We start from the raw sequence: 7,656 nt of genomic DNA, 5'->3' as shown, positions 1-7,656 counted from the left end.
GGAAGGTTTGTTTTCTTTTTGGGAGGCTCACAGGAACAAAAGTCCTTATAGCAGTTTCTAGAATTTTAAGTTGCAGAGCTTTGTGTGGTCCCCAAATTCACTCTGGCTGGAGTAACATCTGTATTAAAACCGTTAATGTCACTGTTACCATTACACTGTGCTCAGCACAAATGCTGTTTTATGTTGTGTTGGAAGATGAAAATATATGCCTGATTTTAGGAAAAATATACACCCCCTCCCCAACACCTCTCTACATTTGATTTTTTTGGTGAGATGTATAAAATGAGAAACTCATATCCATTGTCCCACTATATCATCTGGGATTCTGCCTGTAAGCTGCTACAAATTCTGCTCCCTAAGTAATCAGAAAAGAGCTCTGCCATTAATCAGGAAAAGGTGCCAAAGCATGAATAATAAAATATGATTTAACAGTGAATTAAAGTGTGTATTAGAGAATTTTAAACAACAACAACAAAGGCTGAGGTATAGCTATAGAAGGACCTTAGATACATGAAAAATGTGCAGAAGAGAACATTAAAGAAGGGTCCAAACTGCAAAATTCAAATCCTATTCTAAACTTTTCTAAAATTTAGTGGGTTTGAAGCTGGGATTTTAGCATAGTTTATTACAAATCAACTATAAAGTTCGGATTTAGAGCGGAACATCCTCTAATTTCTTTTGTGTTCAGAAGCAGGGTGACTAAATTACTGCTTAGTCTTGCTAATTGCTTTCATAAGCCATTTTAACAACATTATGCCAAGTTCATCTTTTTAGCCAAAGCTTTTAAAAATCTGCTTCCTATCACAGACTTTGACATGTAGGCAGGGTTTTGAAAGGATTATTTATTCCACCCCTCCCCCGCAAACTTCCAAATTCAAAATATCTCTTCCTAGTTATTCTCTAGTTTCTCACTTGTAGTGTTGGAATATTGCTGTTTGTCTTATAAATATTTTGTACAGTTTCTAGATGTATGAAAATAATTAACTACCATCTTATTTTGAGTACAGCCCTGATTCTGCAAACTTTATGTATGTGAATATTTCAGTTGAAATCAGTGGGACTATTCTTGTCCCTAAAGTTATGTGCTTGAATAACTGCTTGCAGAATTAGCGTATAAGACATTCCATTGCATTAAATTAGATAGATTGGAACAATATCAATTTTTTAAAAAATGTTTTCTCCTTTGTAAATACTTGTATAGAGATTAGAAAATAAAATTTCTCACTTTTCATTTGAGAAACGTTAATGTTCTTCTTTTCTCTAAGTTTCTAATGGAATTGAAATGAGCATTGTTATTTATTTCCTTCTTTGCGCTGCAGTCACATGGTTACAGTGTATCTCTGGGAACAGGACAAGTCCAATCCTGTAGTTCTTCATTTAAGTACAGTACATGTATTGTCTTCTATAGGTCATTTTATGTGAGTCATGATTAATCACATGAATAAAGGATTGTAGAATCGGGGCCAATTTAGTTACCAGCTACTGCACTGGGTGGCAAAGGAACTAGGCTTTGTTTTCCATCATAGTCAGTGCATGATAGTAATGGCAACAATGGAATTTTAAGGAAAAGAGCATACCTGGAATCAGGGAATATCCCCCACTGCAGAATCCAACTGTTTTAAAGACAGATCTAATTACAAAGAGTTCAAAAGGTTTTGAGCATGCATCATTAACATTTTTACGAACTATTCAGTAAATATAGACACACACTTAAAGTATGCTGTAAAATCCATTTAAACCAAAATCAATGAACTAGTTGGCACAAAAAATGTGCATTCACACTTTTTAATCTTGAACAAAGTATACACAAAGAAGTCCTTTAATGCTAGTAGTACCCATTGCCTTTCAACTTTAAAGGAGCAGTGGCTGTTTCCATTATAAAACATATTCTGTGTTTTATTCATCCTAAGCTGAAATTTTACATATGAGTTTTGAGACAGGATGTAAATATTATCCAAAAAATAACTGAAGTTATTTAAGCTCTTATTCATACACTTAAATCTAATATTATTAAAGTTCCTTGAAGGGTATGAATTATGACAGGAAAAAAACCAAGTTAACTAAAACCTTTCCAATTTCACTCATGCCATTATGTGTAGAGGGATCTGAGCCCATATAGCGTATGACAATATATTGTCCATTGACTTCATATATTTCGGAAAGAGCCCTTAATATTACACAATACTATACCTTAACTCAACTCTGAGTAAAATGCAAGACACATGCATATTGAAAAAAAGACTAAAGCAAAAGTCAACAATATGCTCATCAAAAGCAGTATTTAACTTCCAATATACATTTTCTTGATTTTTTGACTCAGACCCTTTGTTTGTATGAGAATACACTACCTCCTCAACAACAAGAAAGAAAGCTAAGAAAAACATAACAGGTACTTACCAGCTGAGAAAAAAAAAAAAATCCAGTAGCTACTAGTTACAAAATTGCTCTCCTTGAGAGATGGCTAGTTTAACGCTGCAAAATTTTTAAAGGGCTACTAACAGAAATACATGAAGGGGAAAAAAGTTCCTATAAAGGTCAACTGTGTACAGATGAACATTAATAAGAAATAAGTAAATCACTAGACTATGTGTTCCTGAAGAAAGATGTATTTGTATTGTACATATCATATGCATCTTTGTGGTGTGTTTATTTAAAAGGGGAAATTATGGTATTTTAAAATAAGAGTAATATTTGATTCAGTGTGAATTACAATATTACATAACAGAATTTGTTTTTTAAGCAAGCTAGGGTAAGAGGCATATCCAGCAGATAAGATAATTTGTATATATTACAATCCTTCTGGGAGGGAAAACTGTGACAATAAATTTGATATCTCTGCATTTACATGGATTACTGATAAAATAATTCCATGTCCCAGCATCAGTAAAACCAGGCTGGTTGAGGAGGAGTTTAGTGAGCCACCAAAAGGCTTTATGGATTGGGGGAAAGCAACATTTCCTGTGGTGTAGGAAAAAATGTTCCAATCTTGCCTTTGCTAAGTGTGATATGTATTTCTCTGCACTTCATCAGCCTTGTTGTTGAGTAAGGCCATGAACCCCAAACCTAGAGGGCAGACATATGACCTACCATTTTATTTTTATATATGAGTGAATGGGTTACACAAGATCAGTGCAGGCATAATCGAAGAGAACCCAGGTCTTTAACATGGTAGTCTCAAATGTTAGGTCAGGTCTACACATTTTCTTTGACGTGAAATTAATTTCTTTCCCCAGGCACTTTTTAAACATAAAAGCAAAGAAAATGATGGGGTAGATTCAAACCCCCACCATTAAGCCAAGTAGTTAGGATGCTTGCTTGGGATGTGGAAGACCTCCTCTGCCTTATATGGTGCAAGGATTTTAATTTAAGTCTCCCACAGTACAGAAGAGTGCCCTAATCCAGTGGTTCTCAACCAGGGGTATGCGTACCCCTAGGAGTATGGAGAGGTCTTACAGGGGTACATCAACTCATCTAGATATTTGCCTAGTTTTACAACAGGCTACATAAAAAGCACTAGCAAAGTCAGTACAAACTAAAATTTCATACTGATAATGGCTTGTTTATACTGCTCTATTTTCTATACACTAAAATGTAAGTATAGTATTTATATTCCAATTTATTATAATATGGTAAGAATGAGAAAGTAAGCAATTTTTCAGTAACAGTGTGCTGTGACACTTTTGTACTGTTATGTCAGATTTTGTAAACAAGTAGTTTTTAAGTGAGATGAAACCTGGGGATACGCAAAACAAATCAGACTCCTGAAAGGGGTACAGTAGTCTGGAAAGATTGAGAGCCACTGCCCTAATCACTGGGCTGTGGGATATCTTGCCAACGGTGGCTATCAAACTCTTCTATTGATACCATTCCATGTGTATAAATAATGAAATAGCCCTTTGAACAGGGACTTGAATTTGGGTTTCCTACATCAGAGGTATATGCCCTGACCAACAGTCAATAGGAGCATTTTCAGTTGTGCGCTCTGGGTCAATGACTATTAAAATATTTTATACAAAGTGGAACAGCTTCAACAGGAGATAGTGATTTTTCAAACTATTGCTCAGTGATTAGGGCATTATACTGTAATGGAGGAGATGTTTCCCAAGTTCAAATCACTGTTCCTAATCAGGTAGAGGAGGGAAAACAACTGAGGTCTCCCACAATCCAGGTGAGTACCCTAATCTGGGATTTAAAGGTTAAAAGGGAGACAGCGCCTACTCCACTATAAATGTTGCCTAAGTCATCCCCCCATAAATGTTGGCCAAAACTATCAAATTCACTTATAATTTTGGGGCAAAGCTGCATTTTCCAACAAAAACTATTTGTCTGAAAATTTTCACCCAGTTCTAGTCCAGGGTTCAAACTGATCTGTTGACACAAGAGATGTTGCTATGGTTGCATGTGGGTGATTTTATTTTTCAATTTTCTTTGTAAAAACCTCTGATTTATTTAATTCATATAATGAGAAAACAGCTTGTGACACATATTTGTAATTTAAGAACTATTATAATCTGTAATGGCAGAATATCCAGGTGTTTCATACTTAGTCATCTCCCTCTCTTCCTTTCTTTGCCCTGCCCCCTAAGACCTACCCATGGAGGTACGCCAATCCTGAATTTAAAAAGCAAAACAAGAAGTAAACACACACAAACTTTGTATAATGACAGTTAAAGCTGCTTCAGGACATATCTAACCGACTCAAAACTCAAAAAGCATGGTAATAATAAGTTAAGGGGAAAATCTGTGTTCCTTCCCAATTTCACACTGTCTGCAACATTGTCAGTAACAAACTAAAGCTATGGCCACATTTAAACTGCTGTTGCTGTAGCATCTCAGTGTAGACACTCATTACAGTGACTTGAGGGGTTGTCCCTTTGCTGTTATGAATCCACCTCCTCAAGAGGCAGAAGCTAGGTAAATAGAAGAATTCTTCTGTCCACCTAGCACGGTCTACACCCAGTATTAGGTCAGTTTAACTGTCCTTGCACACTGCTTAAATACCATGTTAATAGGTGCTTTTATAATATTTTATCTGTATTTATTTTTGTATGTATTATTCTACATTCCCAGCCAGAAAATTTCTCTTTACATTACAACTCATTCAATAGTGTAGCTTGTCACCCAGCAACATTGTGTCTCCAGCACCTACTTCACCAAGTACCTACTTCTCATCACCACCCAAAGCTGCAGCAAGTTACAAACATCTTGTCATGCCCTGTACATCCTTGAGCCCCAGAACATATGTCTCAGGAACACCTACGTACTCACCATAACTTAAAAAAGTATAATGCCTTCTATCACCCACTTCCCAGCAAAACTGTAAGTTCTGACCCTTAAGAAAGTATATTCAGGCTAATCCCCTCCAGAGTGAATTTCAGGTGGCATATTAGCAGCACTCAGCCCTCTGCCTCCACCCACCCACTTAGTGGGATCTTCTTCAGCAGGACTACTTCTCAAGTTGTAGGACATCTTTGAAAGCCTTCAGGCTGCAAGATCCTTTTTAGGAGATGGTCACCAAAGGGTATCCTGAGATACTGGTGATTTTTATTTTATTTAATTGTGTGTGTGTGTGAGAGAGAGAGATGGCTAATATTCAGGAGTGTGGTGCAGAAGCTCCTGTTGGCAGGATTAACTATCTACACAAAAATAGAGAGCAGAAGTCCCGTATAGACACATGGCTATGTATACTGCCATAACCATGTACTGTGCATGGGGCACTCAGGGTTAATAGAATGTTTCTTTATTTTATAACACTTAAGACCATTTAAAAATTATGTGGAATGAATCAGAACGACTTTGGGAGTGAGATTTAATGGTTTTCCATCTTTAACAATTATGGTATTACAATACTAACCCATAACAGAGGTTTTCACTATAGAAACTCAGGTAACTGCCTCTCATTTTTGTTAAACTGCAAAAATATCTTTTCTGTAACATAGGAAGATTTCTTCTACTAATATTTAGTAAAACCTAAATACTAATACTAATATTTAGTAAAAACCACATGGCCACGACCACCATAAATATGATTTAGATTATGATAATGCTCAAACTACTATAAAAATGCAGAAGCCCCATAATGAAGTGATACATTACCAGCTTTAAAAAAAAAAAAAAAAAAAGGGCTACAAATGAACAAGCAGCATACATCTTCTGTTTCCCTGCACCTTTTAGCTTTGGTTTGTTAATTCATCTGGGGCCTGACCCAGAGGGGCTTTCAATGACCTTTGAATCATCCATCACTTGCAGGAAGAAGGCCACAAAGTATCCCTATAGTAATGAGTTTATTGTTACCTTAGGACCTTGAAGAAAAGTCTTGAAACATTCTATCTTATGGGACAAATTTATCTTTTTAGTAGTTAAGATTAATAATTATAGCTTGATTTTCATGTTTCATAGGACTTTCCATAGTTATTAGCATAGAGTGATTGATTGTATTTCCTCCAGCAAGTGCTAGATAATTTATCTAGGGCAAAAATACATCATAATCCCTTTCTGAACTTGCCTAAAATTGTTATACTGAAAACAATTAAATTGCAAGCGTAGGGGGACATTGGTGGTAGCAGGATCTTGGAAAGGCAACTTGGTCAATATAGTTTTTATTAATCATCTACCATTCTACTCATTACTGTGAAAAGTCAGAATTAAAGCTGACTCATAACATGGTTTTAAATTCTGCTTCTGAGTTCTGTCCAGTGCCAAGGACCTTTTAAGTTTCCACAGTTGGAAAAGCTATCTCCAGGAGGGATTGCATCCATGCCAAAGAATGGAGTCTTGTTAAGGCTATTCTATCTGACCTTGTCACCATCTGGATTCAATTTATAATCAATCTCTAATAACATTCATATAGTTTTTTCTAATATAGACTTTATTAATATTATATTGAGAGATGAAAAACAGTGTTAGAAAGAAATGTTAAATGAGCTGAAGAACAAGCAATAGCTGAGGATAAAGTTCTTCCTTAATCTTCTCTGTGTTCTAAATTTATGAAGATTAAATATTGCAAGATTGCCTGTTATGTTCACCTGTGAAATGACATCATACCTCACATCATGGTGACTTACAAGCAGGATGAATCTCCCAGGGTGTCTCTAGTGACAAACAGACTATGGCACTGTACCAAAGTGAATTTATATTGGCCACCTTTCATTAAAAGTATTGCTAGAACAAGACTCCATGTTCCCAAATCTCACTGCTTCTTACAGACCCCAAATAATGAAAAAAGGGAGACGTGCTAATAGAAATCCTGGTTGCCCCACTGTTGGCCAAAACCAGGATATTACACCACCAAGTGAGAATCCAACTTTAGTCTGAAAGTGGTTGAAAGATCTGAGTAGTACCAATAGAAAAAGTCCATTATGCAGCAAAAGGCTAGGAAGAACCATACATATATAGGAATCATTTAAGTATCCCCTATCCCAGCCAACTCAAATAAGTAAATTTATATTTGTTTTCTCCTCCTACTTTCAGGAAATGAATAAGACCACATGTGTATTTTATGAGCCTTAGCTTGCTCCAACTGTTGCAGGCAAATTCCAAATCAACTGCCATTTTGCCTAAGAAGCAGAAACAAACTTTATGCTAATATTAATTTTCCTGATTTGCATGAATGACTTTTGTGATGTAGTTATGGGTGGCTGTGCCTGACCTTCCACT

The sequence above is a fragment of the Lepidochelys olivacea genome (genome assembly GCF_965140295.1).
Source record: "Lepidochelys olivacea isolate rLepOli2 genome assembly, chromosome: 1".
Classification (NCBI taxonomy): Eukaryota; Metazoa; Chordata; order Testudines; family Cheloniidae; genus Lepidochelys; species Lepidochelys olivacea.
The sequence above is the reverse complement of the archived record's forward strand: the minus strand, read 5'-3'. Positions refer to the sequence as shown.